Raw genomic sequence first — 24,356 nt, forward strand, 5'->3', positions numbered from 1 at the left:
GCAACGCACATATACGCCTTGTCTTGGAGATGGCAGTGACCTATTGGGTTAACACAAACTGCAGTCCTGGAGGGCCACCTACCCATCTGGTATTCAGGATATCCCTAATGAATAGGCATGAGATATTTTCATATACTCCCTCCATGGTAAGCAAATACCGCTCATGTCTATAATTAGGGATATCCTGAAAACCAGACCATTTGTGGCCCTTGAGGATAGTCACTTAGCAGAATATTTTCTGCTAAGTGATTCTGATAATTTATTACTTAGGCCAAAATGTTGACCCTGCCTGTAATCTATCACCTTGCTCTGATATTCTGAATTCATTTCTGATTTATATTTTGCCTTCATGGCATTTCAAAGTGGATTGCATTCAGGCACAGTAGGTATTTTCCCTGTTCCCAGAGGACTTATAATCAGGGAAGATAACTTTAAAAAAACTCCACATGGCCCCATATACGCATGTATCAGGTACACGCAGATTATAAAACATATATAAGAACATAAGATATGTCATACTGGGTCAGAACAAAGGTCCATTAAGCCCAGTATCCTGTTTCCAACAATGACCAATCCAAGTCACAAGCACCTGGCAAGAACTCAAACATTAAACAGATCCCATGTTACTAATGCCGGCAACAAGCAGTGGCTATTCCCTACTGATTAATAGCAGTTTATAGATTTCCTCTCTAGGAACTTATCCAAATCATTTTTAAATCCAGCTAAACTAGATGCCTTAAACACATCCTCTAGCAAGAAATTCCAGAGCTTAATTGTGCGTTGAGTGAAAATAAAATTCTTTGATTTGTTTTAAATGTGCTACTTGCTAACTTTATGGATTGCCTCCAAGTCCTTTCTTTATCCAAAAGAGTAAATAACCAATGCATATTTACCCAGTCAAGTCCTTTCATGATTTTGTAGACCTTTATCATATGCTCCCTCAGCTGTCTCTTCTCCAAGCGGAACAGCCTAACCTCGTTAGCCTTTCCTCATAGGGGAGCCGTTCCATGCCCTTTATCATTTTGGTCGCCCTTCTCTGTATTTTCTCCAGTGCAACTATATCTTTTTTGAGATGCGGTGACCAGAATTGCACACAGTATTCATGGTGCAGTCATGGAGTGATACAGAGGCATTATGACATTTTGAATTCTATTTGCCATTCTCTTCCTAATAATTCCTAATATTCTGTTTGCTTTTTTGACCGCCACAGCACACTGAATTGACAATTTCTATATAATATCAACTATGACACATAATATGGAACCTAACATCATGTAAATACAGCATAGGTTATTTTTCTCTATATGCATCATCTTGCACTTGTCCACATCATATCTCATCTGTCATATGGACTGCTCAATCTTCTAGTTTTGCAAGGTCCTCCTGCAATTTATCACAATCTGCTTGTGATTTAACTACTCTGAATAATTTTGTGTCAACTGCAAATTTGATCACCTCACTCATACTCCTTTCCAGATCATTTATAAATATAATAAAAAGCATCAATCCAAGTAGAGATCCCTGAGGCACTCCCCTGTTTACCTTATTCCACTGTGAAAACAGTCATTTAATCCTACTCTCAGTTTCCTGTCTTTTAACCAGATTGCAATCCAGAAAAGGACATCTCCTCCTATCCCATGATTTTTAGTTTTCTTAGAAGGGGGCTTTGTCTAACACCTTCTGAAAATCTAAACAACACCACATCTACCGGTTCACTTTTATCCACATGTTTATTCATCCCTTCAAAAAATGTAGCAGATTTGTGATTTGGGTAAATCCATGCGGCTGTGTCTGTTACACCTCTCACCTCTGATCCAAAGCGACTCCGGCAGCATGCTGTTCCAAGGACCCGGAATAGAACTTCCTGTAACTCCTGACATCCTTTTTAAGTCCCCCTAGCCGAGACTTCCTGTGGCATTGGCTGATGACATCGCATCCTCCATGAGTGTATAAGAAAATCCTTTGCAACCAGCCAGTATCTCAGCAACAGGTCCTCTAATGTGTCTTGTGTCTCAGGGCATGTTGCTAATTAGTTTTCTTGTTTTTGCCTTATCTCTGCTTTGACCTTTCTTCGTCTTTGCCTTTTACATGCCTTGCCCATGTTTTGCCTTGTTTATGCCTTGTCTTGTCTGTCTTGTTCTTTGTTCCCTCTTCCCCTGGCTTGAATTTCTGGTTCTGATCCTGGCTTGGATTCTGACATTGCTTTATCTGCTGCCTGCCCTGACCACTGGCCTGCCTCTCATCTCTGCTGTGTACTGCCTGCCCATCCACTGGCCTGCCTCTCATCTCTGCTGTGTACTGCCTGCCCTGACCACTGGCCTGCCTCTCATCTCTGCTGTGTACTGCCTGCCCATCCACTGGTCTGCCTCTCATCTCTGCTGTGTACTGCCTGCCCTGACCACTGGCCTGCCTCTCATCTCTGCTGTGTACTGGCCTGCCTCCCATCTCTGCTGTGTAAGAACATAAGAACATAAGAACATAAGAAATTGCCATGCTGGGTCAGACCAAGGGTCCATCAAGCCCAGCATCCTGTTTCCAACAGAGGCCAAACCAGGCCACAAGAACCTGGCAATTACCCAAACACCTAGAAGATCCCATGCTACTGATGCAATTAATAGCAGTGACTATTCCCTAAGTAAACTTGATTAATAGCAGTTAATGGACTTCTCTTCCAAGAACTTATCCAAACCTTTTTTGAACCCAGCTACACTAACTGCACTAACCACATCCTCTGGCAACAAATTCCAGAGATTTATTGTGCGTTGAGTGTACTGCCTGCCCATCCATGTGCGTTGAGTGTACTGCCTGCCCATCCACTGGCCTGCCTCTCATCTCTGCTGTGTACTGCCTGCCCTGACCACTGGCCTGCCTCTCATCTCTGCTGTGTACTGCCTGCCCATCCACTGGCCTGCCTCTCATCTCTGCTGCGTACTGCCTGCCCTGACCACTGGCCTGCCTCTCATCTCTGCTGTGTACTGCCTGCCCATCCACTGGTCTGCCTCTCGCCTCTGTCTGCTGCCTGCCCCAACCCTTTCCTTGGACTCTGATTCTCTGATCTCCTGGATCACCCAAGGGACCCACCTAAGACCTGTCAGCCACCAGAACCTAAGGGCTTAACCTGTGGGGGAGGTGGCTGGTATAGGCGAAGCTAAAGCTGGTCCCACCTAAGGGCTTCTCCGCCAGCTATTGGTGTGAGCCTGGTGGGCTCACCCACTAAGCAGTGCCAATTGCACCACAGCACAAAGGGTCCACTCTTCTAGTCAGCCTTACAGCATCCCATGAAACCATGTCTATCTATATGTTCTGTGATTTTATTCCTTAAATTTGTTTCCATGATATTTTCCAGCACTAAAGTCAGACTCCCTGGTCTATAGTTTGCCAGATCATTTCTGGAGACTTTTTAAATATCGGGGTTATATTGGCCACTTTCCAGTCATCAGGTACAATGGATGATTTTAAAAATAGGTGATAAATTACTCATAATAGTTCTGAAATTTCATTTTTTGAATTCTTTAAGAACCCTGGAGTAGATACCATTTGGTCCAGGTGATTTGCTTCGCTTCTGTTTGTCAATCTTGTCTACATCTTTCAAGATCACCGTGATTTGGTTCAGTTCATCTGAAACATTAGCCTTGAAAACTGTCTCTGGAACAGGTATATCCCCAACATCTCATCAGTAAAGACCAAAGCAAATAATTAATTTAGTCTTTCCATGATGGCCTTATATTCCTTAAATGCCACTTTAACCCCTTTATCATCTAACAGTCCAACTGACTCCGACACAGACTTCCTGCTTCGGATATATTTTAAAAAGCTTTTATTATGAGTTTTTGCTTCTATGGTCAACTTCTTTTCAAATTATCTCTTACCCTGTCTTATCAATATTTTATAATTAATTTGCCAATGCTTATGCTTTATCCTATTTTCTTCAGATGGATCCTTCCAGTTTTTTAAGGAAGATCTTTTGGCTAAAATAACCTCTTTCACCTCACCTTTTACCATACTGGCAACTGTTTGGCCTTCCTTCCACCTTTCTTAATGCGTAGAATACATCTGGACTGCACTTCTAAGATGGTATTTTTTAACAATTTCCATGCCTGTTGTACACTCGTAACCTTTGTAGTGCACCTTTCAGTTTTTTCTATTTTTCTCATTTAATTAAAGTTTCCCTTTTGAAAGTTTAGTGCTAGAACTGTGGATTTATTTATTGTGCCCCTTCCAGTCATTAATTCAAATTTGATCATGTTATGATCACAGTATTGTCAAACTGCCCCACTACCGTTACCTCTCTCACTAAATACTACACTCCATTAAGAATTAGATCTAAAATAGCTCCCTCTCTTGTCAGTTTCTAAACCAATTGCTCCATAAAGCTGTCTTTTATTTCATCCAGGATCTTTATCTGTCTAGTATGTCCTGATATTACATTTACCCAGTCAATATTGGGGTAATTGAAATCTAGTATTACATAGAAGCTAACCTTGCACATAAGCAAGTACTCAGTTCAATCGGTGCAAGAAAGTATATATTCCCATTGAAGATTCAAAAGTTATTTATTCGATTTCAGAAGATCACAGTTCATTTATGAAAATCAGGCAACTCCATTTAAATACAATCGGGAAAGAGCCGACTCTTTAAATCTTTCCCGATTGTATTTAAATGGAGTTGCCTGATTTTCATAAATGAACTGTGATCTTCTGAAATCGAATAAATATCTTTTGAATCTTCAATGGGAATATATACTTTCTTGCACCGATTGAACTGGGTAATTGAAATCTCCCATTATTACTGCACTATCGATTTGGTTAGCTTCCCTAATTTCTCTTAACATTTCATCATCCGTCTTATCATTTTGGCCAGGCGGACGGAAGTATACTTCTATTGCTATACTCTTTCCCAACACACATGAGCTTTCTACCCATAAAGATTCTATTGTGCATTTAGTCTCTTGCAGGATCTTTATTCTGTTGGACTCCATGCCATCCTGGACATAAAGCAACCCCCCACACACACACACACACACACACACCCCAAATTTCTCCTCCCTATCATTGTGATATAATTTGTTCCGTGGTATAGCACTATTTGATTGGTTATCCTCCTTCCACCAGGTCTCTGAGATGCCAATTAAGTCTATCTCATCATTCACTGCTATACACGCTAACTCTCCCATCTTACTTCTTAGACTTCTGGCATTAGCATACAGACATTTCAAACTGTGTTTTTTGTTTGTATTAACCTGCTTTTCAGTTGACAGGATAATTTGGAATCTTTTATCTCAGGTAATTCTTTACATATAGGCACATGGACTACTTTTCTTCTGGTGATACATGAATTCCTACAATGCATTAAAAGCACATACTTTTCCTACCTATTTTATAAACATATGCACAAAAAAATAACTTGATTGCATAAAACTCTGATATATATGCAAAAGTTGGTGTATTTTAAAATATCTGCACGTAACTGAAATCACCAGTTTGCCGATACCTCCACCAATTCACCCAGTCCTTCTCAAGATCATCAAGACCCTTCTAGTTCTTCACCCTGAACTTCCCCCGATTCATGTAGACCTCCCACCTAATAGCAGACAACAAACAAGTCTGATATCAATTGTGTTAGATAATTTGTGTTGAGAGGTGGATCCTTGGACTGAGATGAGGTTGACGCTACCTGCAGAAGGATAGCCTCCTGCAGGTCCTTGTCATCGGCAAGCAGTACTGGGTGATGTGGAGACCCAACTGGACTTTCTCCATTACCAGCCCTCGTTCCCCACAGGTTGAGCTCTTGGTACCGGGGCTGTCTGGACTTAGGCGCAGGTCTCTGGGCGATGAATTCCTTGATGATGATAGGCGAGGCAGAGTCCAGGAGATGGGCAGAAGACTGGGGCAGGCAGCAAGCAGACAAATCTAAGAGGAGGTCATAGGTCAGAGCAGGCGGGGAAGAGAACAGAGTCCAAGAGGCAGGCAGATGGTTGGGGTAGGCAGCAGACAAGCAGAAGTCAAGAGAATGTAATGAGGTCAAGTCAGCGAGTCAGTCCAAGGAACAGGAGTGCAGAGCCAGGAATAGGAACACGAAACCAGAAGCAGGAACATGGAGAAGCAACTCGTCACTTGAGAGAGTTCGACCTGTTGCTGAGCAAAGTTTTAGCAGCAAAGACTGTTCTTAAATAGTCCCAGGGGTTGACATCATCATCCGGTGCCGCGGGGAGTTTTCCTGCTGCGGCCCCTTTAAACATGAGAAGAAGCCATGCGCATGCGCCTAAGGACAGCGATGGCTGGCTGGGCAGTGGCGTCGGCTCCCTACCGCGCTGGGAAGAAACGGTGTCGGTGGCTCCCCAATGCCATGAACAAGGCCGGAACGCGGCCGGCTGAGCAGGGGGTGAGTGAGGCTGGACGCGTTCCTCCATGGCCAGCTGTTTCAACAGTACCCCCTTCTCTAAGCCCCCTTCCCAAGGGCTTGGGCTTCTTTCGGCGAGAGGCACAGAACTTCTTAAGGAGTGCTTTGTCCAGAATATTGGCTGTGGGTTCCCATGAATTCTTCTCTGGGCCATACCCCTCCTAGGATATTAGGAACTCCCATCTTCTGTTTCGGCAGCAGACATCTAATATTTCTTTTACTTGGTAGGTCTTCAGAGAAGACCTTTTGTGGATCGGGGAGTCTCCGGGTTGGCCATGACAAAACTACTGGTTTAAGAAGGGAGACATGGTAGACATTGTGAATTCTTAATGACGCAGAGAGTCGGAGCTGATATGTGACCGGGCCAATCTGTGTTAAAAATTTTTATTGACTCAGCCTTAGAGTTACAGATTAACCAGAGAAACAGAACTCGTAATTGATATATAAAAAGTAAGAGAGTAACATCATTAAGTAACTGTCCAGTCATCAATTTACAAAATACAAAATAAGCAAAATGCAGAATACAGAATAATCCCCTCTCACCCCCACCTCCCCGAGCAACGAAAATGCAGGGGTTAAGAGATAAGGGTAATATATCCTAGACTTCAAAACATAAAGGTACCAAGCTGGAATGGGTTAGTTAGTTAGGGTAATGTTTGCTGTTGTGACTGATGGTAAGCAATAACATGGAGTACATAATAAGCCATGACAGGTGTCTCAAGAAAAAGCACTATTGCAGCACGATAGGTGCAGAAAATTCACATAGTCCAATTTCCAGTATTTAACAGATAAATTTATTATTGTTCACACATGGCAACTCCTGTTGTGAGCGGGACGCTACGGCGAGCCCCGCTTGGGATGTTTAGTGTGCCCATGGGCCTCAGCCCGACCCCAGACGCGTCCAGGACCGACTCGAGGGTTGACGGCGTGTTCCAGCATGGCTAACAGTCTAACCCTCCACCAGGCCTGCAAGCTCCCATGGCCAACAACAGAGGATGTTGGAAGTTGAATGGTCCTCCGACCATTCCGAGCCCTTTCGGAACTGCTGCGTGGAACAGCATGGAGCAGCAGGCCTGGCCTGAGGTGAGGGCAGATGGCGACCTTGACACGTAGGCAGGACTATGATTGATGCGACAGCATCACGGACGAGACTTGGGTTGATGCAACGGCATCAGAGACGAGACTTGGGTTGATGCAATGGGATCACAGACGAAGACAGTTGGGTTGATGCAACGGCATCACAGACGACACTTAGGTTGATGCAACAGCATCACAGACAACACTAGGAGCTTGATAACAGCTGGGAGGAAGGGCATATGCACTGTCTCTCAGGGCGCCCTACTCAGCCCACCCACGGGACTGAGTCGTGGACCATCCTGTCCCACGCGGCCTACACAGCTCTAGTAGGCTGGTCACGGACCACGAGGAGAGCGGGATAAGCGCAGGGAAGATCCAGGTGAGGAAGTACTCCAATGATGGAACTGATGTCATCCGAAGCTCCATCTATGGCTGGCGGGAACAGAAGCTCAGGAACACAGGGACAAATCCCTCCTGCAGGCCACTCCATTCTTGGGCACGACATCATCCGAGAACCACAGCCCTACAGGATCAGAAGGCTCAGGAGCACCAGACGAAGACGCAGGGAAAAACATCCGGACAGGCAGGCACATGAGGACGTGGAAGATCATGACGGGACATCAGGACATGGAAGATCATGATGGAACATCAGGACATGGACAGGGACCTCAGGCAGGACATCAAGACTTGAAGACGTGGTACAAAGGCAGACGAGACGAGGAGCTCCAAGAAGAACAGGAGACCTTACAAGGCTCTGGCAGGCAGGAGCCTCCAGAGAGATGTCACTCCGATGCAAGGCAAAGACGTACTGTGAAGACAGCCCTTAAATAGGGCTAGGCAGGAAATCAGTCCATAGGTGGGGTCAGCCACACTTCCTGTGACTGGCCCTTTAAATCCGCAGAGAGACGAGCGCCGGCACCTAAGAAGCAAGCAGGAAGCTGTGCAGGACCGCGGACAGCGGCCTGCACGGACGGGCAGCGTGAGAAGTGCAGGGCTGGGCCTGAGGAGCAGGCACCGACAACGGCGGCGGCTCCAGTCGCATGGGAGGACGCTGAGAGACCGCGGGTCCAGCCGCGGAGAAGAGAGCGTGTCAAGGCGGCCTCCGGGTCGCAAGGAAGAACACAGTCCGTGGCTTCGGCCGCGTGGCAGGCCCGACGGGGCGTCGGGTAGCAGCGTCCATGAGGTGAGTGAAGCCTGCTCACAGGGAAAGCCCGCGGGCAAAGGGTTCACAACAACTCCACTGTTTATCATGGATAAATTTCACACGAATGGTCCCCTGCCACGGACACGTGTTTCGCCGAGGCTGCATCGGGAGGGACAGACCTATGTTAACACATCGTCATGAGTCTCAGAAGTGTATATCAGGGAGCGCCTGATATACACTTTTTTTTATTGCAATGCAATAATTTTCAAATGAGCCTGTGAGGCGTATAGTGCCAGCTCTGGTTGCCCGGCTCAGGAAATGGAGAATTTTAGCGTAAAGTAAAAAGTCCACCGCTGGTAGGTGATAATGAAGGGCTTCCGTAGTCATCAGTACCCCTTGAGATAAAACATACTCTAAGCGAAATATGCCAGTGTTAAACCATATATGGGAGGCCGTGGTCAACAAAGCAGGGGGTAGGATGGAGTTGGTGAAAAGGTGGGTTAATAGTGTATAGGCGCCCTCCCCGACCAAACAGGATTTCCATTGAGTCCAAACCTTCAGGGTGGCATGTAATTTGGGTGGGAAGTATGGAAACAGTCCCCAAGTGGAGCGAGGCTGCCATGGTAAGGCTGATAGGGGCAGAGGTCCAATTAAGGCTTGCTCCAACAGAACCCATTGTGGTGGCGCACACGACCTATGCAAAACCACCAGCGCCCGAAGTTGCGCTGCGCAGATATATCAGCACAAGTTGGGGACACTAAGACCGCCCCTCCCCCCCCGTATTTTTGGGAGGTACAAAACAGATCTGGCCACCCTGGGTGGCCGTTTGCACCAGATGAACCCAAAACTTATTTGCTGCCACTGTTTTAATATGGAGTTGGAAATGTAGATTGGAATGGTAGTGAAAAAATATAACAAACGAGGCAAAACATTAATTTTAATGATCGCTATGCGACCCAGCCAGGAGGGTGTATTGTGAGCCCAAGTATCTAAATTATCTCTAATAGATTGTATAAGTGGGACATAGTTCAAATGGAATAATTTTATTTATTTATTTATTTAAGTTTTTCTATACCGGCATTCGCGATAAAAATCGCATCATGTCGGTTTACAATTAACAAGTAGATAGGGAACAAGAGGCAATAAATAACATTGATCTAAGTAATAATAATAATAAAATAATAGTAATAGTAGTAAAAAACGTTAAACAAGAGAAGGCTAAGGAATGCAGTTACAATAAAACAAGGGAGTAATATAACTTGGATCAGAGAAAAGAAGCAGGGGTTTAAATATATATAACATATATGTCAGTCAATGTGCTTATAGCGTTGAAGAATTGCCCTTATGAGGTAGGGATATTAATTATTATGATTAAGGCAAAGTCTGAGCGAATAGGTAATAATGGAATAGGTTTAGTTTAGTTCCGGAAAGGCTTTCGTGAATAGCCACGTTTAAGTCTTTTCCTAAATGTAGGAAGGCAGGGTTCCTGTCGCAAATCTGGTGGGATGGAGTTCCACAATGTTGGTCCTGCAGTGGAGAAAGCCCTGTCTCTGGCGGTTATGTGCCTCATAGATTTGGAGGGTGGTACTTGTAGGGTTTCTCTATAGGATTCTCTGATTGGTCTTTTGGACGTGAATTTTTTGAGAGGAATTTGAAGGGTGAGCTGAGAGTGTAGATGTATAGCTTTGTAAATAATGGTTATGGACTTATATATGATTCTGTAATGAATTGGCAGCCAGTGCAGATCTTTGAGGATTGGTGATATGTGGTCTCTTCTCCGTGTGTTAGTTAATATTCTAGCAGCCGTGTTTTGGACCATCTGAAGGGGTTTGGTGTGAGATGATGGAAGACCTAATAGCAAAGAGTTGCAGTAATCTAGTTTCGAAAAAATTATTGATTGTAGAATAGTTCTGTAGTCATGAAAATGGAAGAGTGGTCTTATTCTTTTTAAGACTTGGATTTTATAGAAGCAGTCCTTAGTAGTTTGATTTATGAATGCTTTTAGGTTTAACCTGTTATCCATGATAGCTCCCAAGTTTCTTACTTGTGGAGTTTGTAAATTGGGTGGAGGGTTTGTGTCAATGTTACTGTTTTCAGATGAAATTAGGAGGAGTTCGCTTTTTGAAGAGTTTAGTATTAGATTAAGGTTTGAGAGGAGTCCATCAATTTTTTGAAGACAGGTTTCCCAGAATTCTAGAGTTTTGGTGTATGATTCCTTGACGGGGATGACTATCTGGACGTCATCTGCATACAGAAAGTGTTTAAGGTTTAAGTTGGTTAGCAGTTGGCAAAGAGGGAGCAGGTAGATATTGAAGAGCGTTGGTGAAAGGGAGGAGCCCTGTGGAACTCCCGTAGATGAAGAGTAGTGTTGAGATTCTTTGTTGTGAATTTTGACTTTGTATTTTCTGTTCCCTAAGAACGATTTGAACCATGATAGTGCTGTTCCTGTTATTCCGATGTTTGCTAATTGGATTAGTAGGGTGGAGTGGTTAACCGTGTCAAAGGCGGCTGAGAGGTCCAGGAGGATCAGTAGATAAGTGTGACCTTTGTCCAGGCCCATGATGAGGTAGTCGGTCAGTGAAATTAGTAGTGATTCGGTGCTTAAAGCTTTTCTGAAGCCATATTGAGATGGGAACAGAATTTTATGTTCTTCGAGGTAGTCGGAGAGTCTGGAGTTAACTAATTTTTCCATTACCTTAGCTATGAAAGGGAGATTGGATATAGGATGGAAATTGGTAGGATCATTAGGATTTAAGTTGGGTTTTTTTAAGAGCGGTTTGATGGATGCAATTTTCAGGTTGTCCGGGTAGATTCCTTGTGCTAGAGAACAGTTAGTAATGTCTGTCAGAGCCTTGGAGATTGTGTCTGGTATTAGCAGGAGAAGTTTGGATGGGATGTGGTCTAAAGGGTGAGATGAAGGTTTCATTTTCTTCAGTGTAGACAGTATTTCAGAATTAGTGATGGGTTCGAAGGATTGTAGAGTAATGTCTTTGTTGTGGTGGAAGTATGTGTTGGGTGGTGTTGAAGTGTTGGTTCTCAGCTGTGTTATTAGGTTGGAGATCTTGTTGCTAAAGAAGAAGGCCAACTCCTCTGCTTTTTCTTGTGCTAGGTTGGCAGGGATGTCTGGAGTCATGGTTTGCGTTAAATTAGATACATAGGCAAAGAGGGCTTTGGAATCAAAGATAATATGGTGGATCTTCTGTGCAAAGAAGTCCCTTTTTGTTTTTAATGTAGCGCTTTTGTATTGGTGGAGTGCGAGTTTGTAAGCAGAGAGGGATGTCTGTGTTGGTGTTTTTCGCCATTTGCTTTCCTTCTGTCGGAGGTAGTGTTTCAGTTTTTGAAGTTCTTCTTTAAACCAAGGTTGTCTTTTGGAGGAGTTGTGTACGAGTTTTTTTGTTGCCAGAGGACAGAGATTGTTGGCTGCAGTTTCTGTTATCATGGACCAAGAGTGGAGGGCTGAGTTGGGTGATGAGATGTCTATGAGAGGGAGTTCTGGGCCAAGATGATTGTGTAATTCCTCGGATGTGCAAGATTTCCTGTAAATGAATTCAGGTTGTGGGACAGGTTTTTTGCTTATTTGTTCTAGCAAGAAGGCGGAAGATATTAAAGTATGGTCAGACCAGGGAACAGGTTGGCATTTGGGTGGAGTTGAGTGAGAGATGCTAGAGTTTACGAATATAAGGTCCAGGGTGTGACCTGCTCTGTGGGTGGGTTTATTTATGATCTGCTTGAACCCTATGGCCGACATGGCGGTTAGGAAGGATTCGCAATTGGTTGAGGGGATGGGGTCGTCGACGTGTAAGTTGAAATCTCCCAATATTATAGCGGGATGCTCCAGATTTAGGTAGGTTGTTGTTAATTCTAGGATGGGTGAAGCATCGGATTCCAGAAGGCCTGGAGGAGCATAGATTAGAAGGATTTGTAGACTGTCAGATTTGAATAGTCCTGTTTCTATTTTTGATGGGGAGTTGATTGGGAATTGAGTGATTTTTAGCTCTTTTTTGGCTGCTAGGAGGATACCTCCACCCCTTTTTTTCTTTCTGGGGATAGAGAAGATATCATAGATTTGAGTTGGAAGTTGGTTTAGTAGTGCGGTATCCGTTTGTTTAAGCCATGTTTCAGTTATGGCGCAGAGGTCAGGATTTTTGTCCAAGAGAATGTCGTTGAGAATTAGTGTTTTCTTGGAGAGTGATTGTGCGTTGAATAGTATCAAAGAAAAGAGAGCTAGGCCTAAAGTTTGGGTAAACGGGGAAATCATGATGGGGATAAGGGATTTGTAGGTGGGAGGTCGTGAGATCAAAGAGTGTTTTGCTGTGAGAAAGGTTCTGTGCTGGAGTATTGGAATTGGGAGGCCCATGTACATTGTGGTCTGCTGGATGAAGAATGGAGGAGTGATTGCTGGATGAGGATTGGAAGAGTGGCTGCTGGATGACGATTGGATGAGTGGCTGCTGGATGACGATTGGATGAGAGGCTGCTGGATGAGGATTGGAAGAGTGGAATTGCTGTGAGAAGGTAGGTGAGTGTTTGCTGGAAGACGATTTAGCTGCATGTATATGATTAATGTTTGGGGTGGCTGTACTGTGTGTGCCAATTTGAGGTTGAACGTTGAAACTCGCTGGAGGGAGCTAGAGGACGGGCTGGAGTACTTTTGCTTAGCGCTGTGGAGGTCTACTCCGCTCTTAGGGGCCGCACGAAGGGGCGCACAAAGGGGCAGGCCCCTTTGTTGCGCTCCTTCATGCGCGCGACGCCCGGCGCGCGACGCCTAGCTGCCGTTCGTCGATTTAAGCCAAAGGGGCTGTCCCCCGATTGGCTGTGCGGCTGAGCTGGCGATTGGTTCCGGCGACGGAGGAGGCGGAGAGGAGGCGCGGTTTTTGTCGGGACAGCCTCGTGGTCGGCGCTGGGTCTGCCGTGGGTAAGCTGAGAATTTTTAAAGGCCTTACCCCGGCAGGTCTCGGCGCCGAATGCGCAGGCCCTCAGCGATCCCCGGAGCTCCTTCTGCCACGAAAAGGATTTTTTCAGCCTGCCGCTCGTCGATTTAAGCCAAAGGGGCTGTCCCCCGATTGGCTGTGCGGCTGAGCTGGCGATTGGTTCCGGCGACGGAGGAGGCGGAGAGGAGGCGCGGTTTTTGTCGGGACATTTGCTGGGATAATTGTCGGTCACTCCCAGCAATTATCCCGACATTTGTCGGGATAATTGCTGGGAGTGACCTCCTATTCGGACCCCTAGGTATTTTAAAGCTTTAGCCGCCCACTTAAAGGGGTATTGTGGTTGTAATGACTGCTGCATGAGCTGCATGAGCTGTTCCATGCAGCAATCCAGTATTATCATTTTAAATAATACAGAAAACAAAGAGCCTTCACATTTTTCTCACTTCACTGCATGGGCTCTGATGCAACTGCACCTCCACCTCTGTTGCGTGGAAGTGGCTTCTCTAATGGTTGCATCATGCCACTGCCGTATGGGAGACTTGGGATGAATCCCCAATATGCTCACTGTCTCTCTTACATGATATCAGACATATGCTTTCTCTCACATGCCATCTGTCACACACATGTTCTGTCTCCCCACATACAACTCTCTCTCTCTCTCTCTCTCTCTCTCTCTCACACACACAGACACTCCCAGGTAGACACCTACCCACGGGCTCAAACATACAGTCTCAGGGCCTGGGTCTCTTCTTTAGCCCCTCCCCCTTCTTTCTCTGTTTCTCTTTGCCCCTTCCCTCTGTTCCTCTCCCTCTTCTCCTTTTTATCCCTTCTTTCTTTCCCCTTTCTCCTCCTTTCTTTTTTCCCCCTCCCCCTCTCTCTCTATTTTCGATTGGTTTTTAGTTTTAAGCACGGTACAGCTTGCTAACCTCGAGCCGCCGGTGCTGTGCTGCGATATGATGCCCCCACTCTGTACACCACCTGACTTTGCTGTCCCGGATTGGCAACAGTCCGTGCGCGACATGCTTCCATTTTTTTTTCCTCTTCCGGGGCGGAAGGAAGGGCAGCGAGGGAGGAATTCTGCGCAAATTCTGCATTCCGCAGTAGCGCAGAATTCCTCCAGGAGTAAATATTAAGTCGGAGGAACCACAGAAAGCAGCAAAATGGGGGGAAAAAAAGTCTTGACGGCAGTCAGGTTAGGAAAACGGCCGATCAATTTATGACAGGGCTTCCCAGGCCTGTCCTGGGGACCCCACAGCCAGTCGGGTTTTCGGGATGTCCACAGTGAGTATGCATGAGATACATTTGCATACCGCACCTTGAATACTGTGTACAATTCTGGTCGCCGCATCTCAAAAGATAGCATTCATTTCATTCTTTTAATTCATTTCATACGTTTCCCATTACATGTCAATTAGATGTGCATTTGTTTCATATGTTTCATACGTTTCATATTACATGCTTGTATAGGAAACGTATGAAACGGATGAAACGAATGCACATCCCTAATTTGACTGCACAGCATTTGACTGCACAGTGCTTGACTGCACAGCATTTGACTGCACAGTGAGAGTGAGGTTGAGAAGTTCCGACTTGTCATAGTTAACTTTAAGACCCGACACTGCGGTGAAGGATTGTAACTCTTGCATTACCCCCTGCAAGGAGGTAAAGGGATCTGACAAAGTGAACATGACATCATCGGCAAATAGGGATATTTTAAAATGATGACCACCGCTACGGATGCCTATGATCCCATCTGTCTCCCACACACGAGTTGCGAAAGGCTCCAAGAACAAAGCGAATAACAAAAGCAACAACGGGCACCCCTGCCGCGTACCCCTACCAATTGAAAAGGGTACCCCATAACTGCCATTGGTCTTAACGCGGGCTTATGGCAAGTGATACAGCTTAGTAATCTAATTGAGAAATTGAGGGCCAAAGGATATATGTGCTAGTGTATGAAATAAAAAGGGCCAGTGGACTAGATCGAATGCTTTCTCAGCGTCGAGGGAGAGTAGTACCGCAGGTGTGCTAGTATGTTGGACAAAATCAATGATATCAACTATACGCCGGACGTTATTGGCATATAACCTCCCTGGCACAAAGCCCACCTGATCAGAATGAACTAGCAAGGTCAGTACCCCATTAAGGCGGGCGGCAAGACACAGGCTAAGATCTTCAAGTCAATATTAATAAGCGATATATGTCTATAAGACCCGCACTGGGTAGGATCACAGCCAATCTTGGCTATAACTGAGATCCCTGCCGTATTAGCATGCAAGGCTATCTGGTCACCCTCCCATAAGGAGTTAAACAGATCAGGGAGTGGACCTACTAAAGTAGAAGCAAAGCTGCGATAATAAGCTCCAGTAAAGCCATCAAGCCCGGGTGCCTTACCAGGTTTTAGCGCTTTGTTGGCCGCTAGTACCTCAATGTGTGTTATAGGCTTATCTAGAAATGTCTGCTGGTCTTGTGTCAAAGTGGGCAGAATCACTGACTCTAAGTAGGCCTGGATGTCAGCTTCTTGTATGTGAGAGGCGCCCTCATAGAGCTGAGCATAGAAATCCATAAAAGCTTGGCGTATGTCCTCAGAGGCTGTCACCAAATTCCCCTTGGAATTATGTACTTTAGGAACCAGCGTCTGGGATCTCGCCGCCCTTAATTTATGGACAAGATATCGCCCTGCCTTGTTATCGCCCTCAAAAAACTGTTGCTTCAACATAATCAGGCTATGACTTATAGTGGTACCATCAAGTGCTTGCAACCTGTCCTTTGCTTTCAGTAGTTTCTGGTAAGTAGTAGGGGAACAATTGGCCATATGTTGCTTAGTGAGTAGTGCTATGTCAGCTAAGAGCGAAGATCGTTCCCGGTCTCTCTCTTTATTACAGTATGCCGCCCTGTCTATAAACAGCCCCCTAATTACCACTTTGGAGCATTCCCAAACTGTCGAGGGCAGAACATCATCAGTCTGGTTATGTTGGAAGTACTCCTAGAATTGTGTGTTGATACTAGCCGTGAATGCCTTGACTTTCAACAGGCTGTCATTAAGCCTCCACGGGCGATATCCCATATCCGAATCTCCAAGATGCACGTCAAGCCATATGGAAGCGTGATCAGACCACGTCATGGGGTCTATATCTGCTCATGTGACAGCGTTTTGGAGATGGGCAGACACAAATAGGTAATCTATATGAGAGTATGTGCTATGTGGGCAGAATAAAAGGTGTAAGAATGGGAGTGCGGGAATCTGTGCCGCCAAATGTCCACTATACACCATCTGTTGAGAAATTGTTGCCAGGCCTTTCGCATACCTGGGGCAGGAGCCTCTTGCGATGAGCTGTCCAGGGTGGGCTCTCTTGTGGCGTTAAAATCCCCACCAACAATAAGCTCCCCCTAGCCATGGGAGGTTAGTAACCTGTCAATATCTTCTAAAAACGGGATTTGATTGGTGTTAGGGAAGTATACATTCAACAGAGTGAAGAATCGGGCTCCCACTTTCAATTTGAGAAGAATATAGCGACCTAAGGGGTCAGAGAGGCAAAAGATTAAGTCATGAACAAATGTATTAGAGAGGAGTAGGCCCACACCCATATAACAGGATGTTTTGGTACTCGCCACCCTGTGAACGCTCGTGTAAGAAGGATACACCAAAAGGCGTTCATGGTGTTTGCGTACATGCGTCTCTTGTATGAAAGCAATCGCACGTGTTGTGAGTGCAGTTCCTTTTTAAGGAGCTGGCATTTGCGTGGAGTATTCATCCCCTTAACATTAAGGGAAATAATACGTGAAGCCATCTCAAGGCTAGCAAAGTGAGGTCAATACACATGGCCTAGTACCACCCATATACCCAGCACCATCACCCAACAGTATAAGTACAGCATATATGCAGCAAAATAAAAAATGTCTCCTTGCTCTTCCCAGTAATCCAATTATATTCTGCCAATTTCCTGCGGAAAACCCTGTTCCTAAGGGACTCACACATCCGAACCGGAGCAGCCGGCAAGGGTGCAGATGCCACCCCCCTCCCCCTAGAGCATATGTAATGTAGGAGATGAAAATAAACTCAACTGAGTAATCATGGACACAGATATCTAAGTATAAACCAGAAAATCAACCGTGTGGAGAAAGTTTGGCAAAAAAACGCCAGTTAAGATAAACTTTCAAAAATAGAAATTAGAACCAAGAGGTACAGCAAACCAGTACTATGAGCAACACCAGAACCCAGCTAGGGCATGCAGCAGTCTCTCATCCTTAGTCTGTCACGGGCAGCGGAAGAGTATCCGGCTGGCCTCAGTATTGGCGGGATATCCGAAACCAGAAACCTCTTAGGAGCCAATTATTTCAGTCACTGGTCTTATATTCTCTCATTTTTATTTTAATAAAATTATTTCTGAAAAAACTGTGGTGTTTGCTTTAATTAATGTGTTGTCATCGTTATTTAATTGTAATGGGTTGTTGTTTTATTTTGAAATACACTTCTTATTGTAATTCTCACCAAGTGTTTTCAAAAAACATTTTGAGAAACTGTCCTTCTTCTAATCGTCTTTGTTATCAACCATCGGATGTTAATACTTGCAGTAATCACGTGACATTACTCAATAGTTTTCTCCACAGATGAATAGCACTTGCAGGGTATCACACCCTGCAAGCGCTATTCATCTGTGAAAGTTTGAATTATACAAAATACCATTGAGACGAAGATAAAGTTTTTCAAGTAGGGCCACCAGACTACGTTTTAAATTTGATGTTGTGGAGAAAACTATTGAGTAATGTCACGTGATTACTGCAAGTATTAACATCCGATGGTTGATAACAAAGACGATTAGAAGAAGGACAGTTTCTCAAAAATTTTTTGAAAACACTTGGTGAGAATTACAATAAGAAGTGTATTTCAATATAATACAACAACCAATTACCATTAAATCACGATGACAACACATTAATTAAAAGCAATCACCACAGTTTTTTCAGAAATAATTTTATTAAAATAAAAATGAGAGAATATAAGACCAGTGACTGAAACAATTGGCTCCTAAGAGGTTTCCGGTTTCGGATATCCCGCCAATACTGAGGTCTTCTCTCCACTTAAAAAACAATAAATTAATAAATTAAAAAACAAAAAAATATAAAAAAATATAGAAATTTTGTTATAATAAAATTACAAGTTTTTAAATGTGATAATTTAGTTTATTCTCGGCAACAAACATATAACTAGTGATTGGTTTATAATTATTGTATACTAGTTATTCCCGTATTATATTTCCAGTTTGACAGAGTATCCGGCTGGCGCCATAGATGCCTACCACCTTTAGCAGCACATCGCCATCTTGGAGCGCTGTCAAATTTCACGGATGCTGCCGCCATCTTGGGGGCTTGAAAGTTAGCAAGGAGTTGAGCTTGCTTGAAGGTCTCGACGGCGTCCGCGAGCGTCTTCACTCGATGGGTCACCCCCTGATGTTGAAATTGAAGACCAAATGGCTAGGTCCATCGGTAGCAGATTGAGCAGGCATGCAGGTTGGACGTGACCTCGCGGAACTATTAGCGCTTCTTTAAAGTGATTGGGGCCAGGTCCTGATAGATAGCTAATTCGTGACTGTGCCAGCGCACCTCTTTACTTTGCCTCGCCGCCTCGTACACCTATGTCTTCTGTTGAAAGCTGTAAAAGCAAAGCACTATGTCCCTGGGGCGCTGTTCCTGACGAGGCCCTAGTGTGCAATGCGCACGTTCCAGGTGAATCTTCGCTGGTGTAGCTATGGTGTCCTCTGGCACGGCATTAGCAGTAGTAAGAATATGAGAGCAAATTTGTTGAGCTACCTGGGCCGTATCCGCGTACTCTGCCGTATCCGGGACCCCGCTTATTCGGAGGTTGCAGCAGCGGCTCCGATTTTCTAAGTCCTCCAGTTTCTCTGCTATGGAAGCAAGTTCTGAGACGGTGTTTGTATGCTGAGAAGTCAGGTGGTTAAGGGCCTCTCCATGTCCCTCCACCCGTATATCAATGTCGTCAACTCAGGACCCCATGGATGCAATGTCATCTTTTAATTCTGCCACGGCTGCCATCATATAGGCTCTAAATTGCTTCATGTCTGACCTTAAGGCAATGAACCAGTTGTGAGCGTCCGCTTTAATAAGTAGTTCAGGGTCCGAGCGCGAATCCAATGAAGCACTGTCGCCGGGCATATCATCAGTAAGGGCTTCCGGGTCTAAATTTAGCTCGGCCTCCTCGTGGCCTGCTAGGCCCAGCTCTGGTGAAAGTTTCTCGTAAGAAAACTGCTTTAAATCTGTTGTCCTGCGTTTCGCAGTCATAATGATGCGTCGGAGAGTTAACAGAAAAACCCTACTGCAAATTATCTTAGTTGAGAGGCTGAAACGGCTGTTTTAGGAGGGTTTATTTGCTGTGGGGAACGGAGCTCTGCGATCATGCGATTGCCTCCATTCACTGCCAACAGCGCCCCCCGACCAGGCCAATCTGTCAGAGGATGGAGAAAGGGCCAATATAACAAGGTGCCAGCCTCATGGAGGGTACTCAAAGTCGAATGTTGCGAGTACTCAACCAAACTTTATCCCCAGGTTTGAACTGTGGGGCAGAACGCTGACATTTGTCTGCCATCATCTTTGCTCTCTGGGGACCACAGTTCCTGGAGTTCTTGTTGGTTAATTGGGCCACCGGAGAAGGGATAGACAAGGGTACAGGAAGTGGGGAAACTGGTTGTCTCCCATATACAATGAAAAAGGGGGACGATCCAGTAGCCACATTGATGTGTGAGTTGTGGGAGAAATCCGCCCACGGAAGGAGGGTGGCCCAGTTGTCCTGTCGCTCATTTACAAAAGCTCACAGGAAGGTCTGAAGTGTACAATTTGTTCGTTCTGCCTACCCATTGGCCGTGGTGAAGTCCAGTTTGATGTTAAACTTACAGCAAAGTAATTTCCACTACTTGGCAGTGAACTGGACTCCATGGTTGAAGACAATGTGGCGAGGTAGCCCATGGAGGCGAAAGATATGAGAAGTGAACAGCTTGGCCAACTTAGGTGCGGATGTAAGAGCTGGAAGGGCAATGAAGTGAGCCATCTTGGAAAAGTGGTTGATGACGACCCATATTATGTGGTTGCTGCTAGAATTGGGGAGATCTACTGCAAAATCGGTAAATAAGTTGATCCAGGGTTCCTTGGGAGCTGGCAGCAGCAGTAACAGCACCCAAGGTCGTCCCACCAAAGACTTTTGTCGAGCACAGGTGGGACACAAATTCGCATAAGCCTTCATGTCCTTGTCTATCAGAGGCCACCAATAGTACTGTTTGAGCAGAGAGAGGATCCGAGCACAACCTAGGTGGCCTGCAATCTGAGAGTCTTGAGACCATTACAGTACCCATTGGTAGAGTCGGGACAGGACCACTGTTTTTCCCGGAGGAACCGTCTTCAAAGCAGCTAGAAGAATACATGCTGGATCAATGATGTAGCCGGGAGGCTCCGGGTTATCTTTGGGCTCAAAGGGCATCAGCTCTGATGTTTTTGGTGGCCGGTCTATACTTCAACACAAAGTCAAAGCAGCTAAAACACAGGGACCAGTGAGCTTGGCGGGCATTCAGTCACGGAGCATGGTGAAGATGCTCCAAATTTTTGTGGTCGGTGTAAACAGTGATGATATGCTGCGGCCCCCTCCAACCACTGGCACCACTCCTCGAAGGCCAGTTTTATGGCCAGAAGCTCCTTATCCCTGATGCTATAATTCCTCTCTGCTGGAGAAAACTTTTGGGAGTATTAAGAGCATGGGTGGAAGGTCGCCTTGGCGGTGAGTTGGCCCAGAACTGCCCCGACTGTGATGGAGGAGGTGTCGACCTCCAGAACAAAGGGGGAGTAGGGTCTGGGTGGTGAAGACAGGGCTCTTGGAGGAAGGCCTGTTTCAGGTTGGCGAAGGTGGTGGTTACCTCTTCGGGTCATTCCCTTGGATTGGCTCCTTTCTTTGTGAGCACCGTAAATGGAGTGACCAGTTGTGAGAAATGAGGAATGAAGTGCCTGTAGAAATTAGAGAAGCCCAGAAATCTTTGCAAAGATCGAAGCCTGGTGGGCTGGAGCCAGTCCCGGATGCAGGCTACCTTCTCCATATCCATCTTGAATCCCATGCTGGAGATAATGTATCCCAGGAAGGAAATGGACTCTCTCTCAAACAAGCACTTAACCAGTTTTGCATAGATTTTATGGGCTTGCAGGCATTGGAGGACTTGTCGAATGTAATGGTGGTGAGCCTGGAGAGCCTTTGACAAAACAAGGATGTTGTCAAGATCAAACACTATGCTGGTATACAGTAGATCCCTGAAGAACTTGTTCATCATGTGTTGAAATACCGCAGGGGCATTACACAACCCGAATAGCATCACCAGGTACTCGTAGTGGCTGTCCCATGTATTAAAAGCGGTTTTCCATTCATCACCAGGTTTGATTCAAACCAGATATTCCCCCCCCCCCCCCCCGGAGGTCTAGTTTAGTAAACATCTGGACTCCCCATAAGTGGTCTAACAATTCAGAGATGAGAGTCAAGGGGTACTGATCTTTCTTCATTAGGGAATTGAACCCCCGGTAATCAATGCAGGGTCAGAGAGTGGCCACAAATAAGAATCCGGCCTCTGCAGTTGATGTTGAGGGCCGAATGAATCAGCTTTCCAGATTTTCTTGAATATACTTGGCCATAGACACGGTCTCAGGAAGGGACAGAGGGTACACCCTACCCCGAGGAGAAATGGTACCGGGAATTAAGTTGATGGCGCAATCATAAGGGCGATGCTCCAGCAGGATTTCTGCTTTCTCCTTGGAGAAGACGTCAAAGTATTCGGCTTATTGCAGAGGTAAATCCAGGGAGGCTGCAGCAAGGAGCATCGAGGGAGGGCGCCTGACAGAGAGAAGACATTCCTGATGGCAACAGGGGCCCCATCTTGCTAATTGGAGAGCCTCCCAGTCAATAATAGGGGAGTGCCATTGTAACCATGGTAACCCATGGACAATAGGGCGGACCACCTTCTCAATGACGTGGAATGTTATTTCCTCGAGGTGCATTATGTTGGTCCAAAGACACACGGGGAGAGTGATCTTGATGATTTGACCTGGGAGAGGATCCCCGGAGATCAAAGAGATCACGAGTGGAGTGTTTTGCAATACTGTAGGCAACTTTAACTGATTTATCAGGCTCTTTATGATAAAATTCCCTCCTGCGCCCCAATCTATGAGGGCTAGGGAGGAGAATTCTCGGTGGTCCATGAGGAGGGCCACTGGAATCACGAGTTGGGGAGCGGGATCAGTAAAGCCTAGAACCACCTCCCTGGTTGGTCCTAGGCCTGGGAGTTTCCCAGCTTCTCGGGACATTGGACTAGGAAGTGCCCCTTCCCTGCACAGTATAGGCACAGGCCCAAGGCTCCGCAATGCTGCCTCTCTTCTGGTATCAATGGGCTTCGCGCAAGCTGCATGGGTGCTTCTTATTTATTTATTTGTTTTTATTTAATTTATTTAAATTCTTTTAATATACCGATGCTCAAGACCAGGTCCTATCGTACCGGTTTACATAAAACTAGGGGGAACCAATTAACAGAGCAAACAAAAACAAAAGTTACATTATAACAGGGAATGTGGAACTAGGCTGTTAGAGAAAAGATAGTTTAAACAAATTCTAACTGGAGAGAAGGGCAAAAGCAGGAGAGGGTGCTTACAGGATAAGAATTATGTACAAATTTACATAGTGTATATGAATTAAGCAAGTTATAAAATAGTGCAATTATTCGGACAACAACAATAGTTCCTTTGCGTTGCGGAAATGGATGCATCCATGGGGTAGGACTGTGTGGGTGACCCTGAGGCTTTTCAGGGATAAGCTTGGGTGAACAGCCAGGTTTTTAATTTTTTCCTGAACGTGATGTGGCAATGTTCCTGGCGGAGATCTGGCGGGAGGGAGTTCCAGTGATGCGGACCAGCAGTTGATAGTGCCCGTTTTTCAATAGAGTTGTGGAATACGGATTTTTGGGGGGGAACCTGGAGGGAATCTCTATATGCAGATCTGGTGGGTCTTGCAGAGGAGTGTGGTTTGAGGGGTATGGTAAGTTGGAGCGAGGATTCTTGAAATAAGGTTTTGTGGATAATAGTGAGTGTCTTGAAGAGAATTCTGTAGCGAATGGGTAGCCAGTGAAGTATTTTTAGAATCGGGGTGATGTGGTCCATGCGGCGGGAGTTTGTGAGGATCCTGGCTGCGGCGTTTTGCAGCATCTGAAGAGGTTCGGTAGAAGAGGCCGGGAGACCAAGTAACAGCACATTACAGTAGTCTATCTTTGAGAATAGTATGGCTTGAAGGACCGAACGGTAGTCATGAAAGTGAAGGAGAGGTCTTAGTTGTTTTAATACCTGTAGTTTGTAAAAGCCTTCTTTGGTGGTGTTGTTGATGAATTTTTTAAAGTTCATTCTGGAGTCTAGGAAGGCTCCAAGGTCTCTCACTTGATTTACTAGAGGTGTGTTATTATTGATGGCTAGTATGTTGTTATCATTAGGGGAAATGATTAGCAGTTCGGTCTTGGACGTATTGAGAACGAGGCAGAGACTTGTGAGAAGGAGGTTAATGGCGTGGAGGCTGTATCAGATGCAGGAGTCATAGTGATAAGTGGTTGAGAAAAGAACGGAGCCAATGAAAAGGCCTGCGCAGTGACCGCAGTTCCCGGGCTCGTTGCTGGAGACAGCGGTCCACTCTCCCGGTTAGGTCTATCAGAGCATCTAAGAATTCCAGGAGTTCCTGGGCTGCCAGTTCATCCTTTATGCTCAGGGATAGACCTTACAAAAAGA

The sequence above is a fragment of the Rhinatrema bivittatum genome, chromosome 2 (genome assembly GCF_901001135.1).
Source record: "Rhinatrema bivittatum chromosome 2, aRhiBiv1.1, whole genome shotgun sequence".
NCBI classification, from domain to species: domain Eukaryota; kingdom Metazoa; phylum Chordata; class Amphibia; order Gymnophiona; family Rhinatrematidae; genus Rhinatrema; species Rhinatrema bivittatum.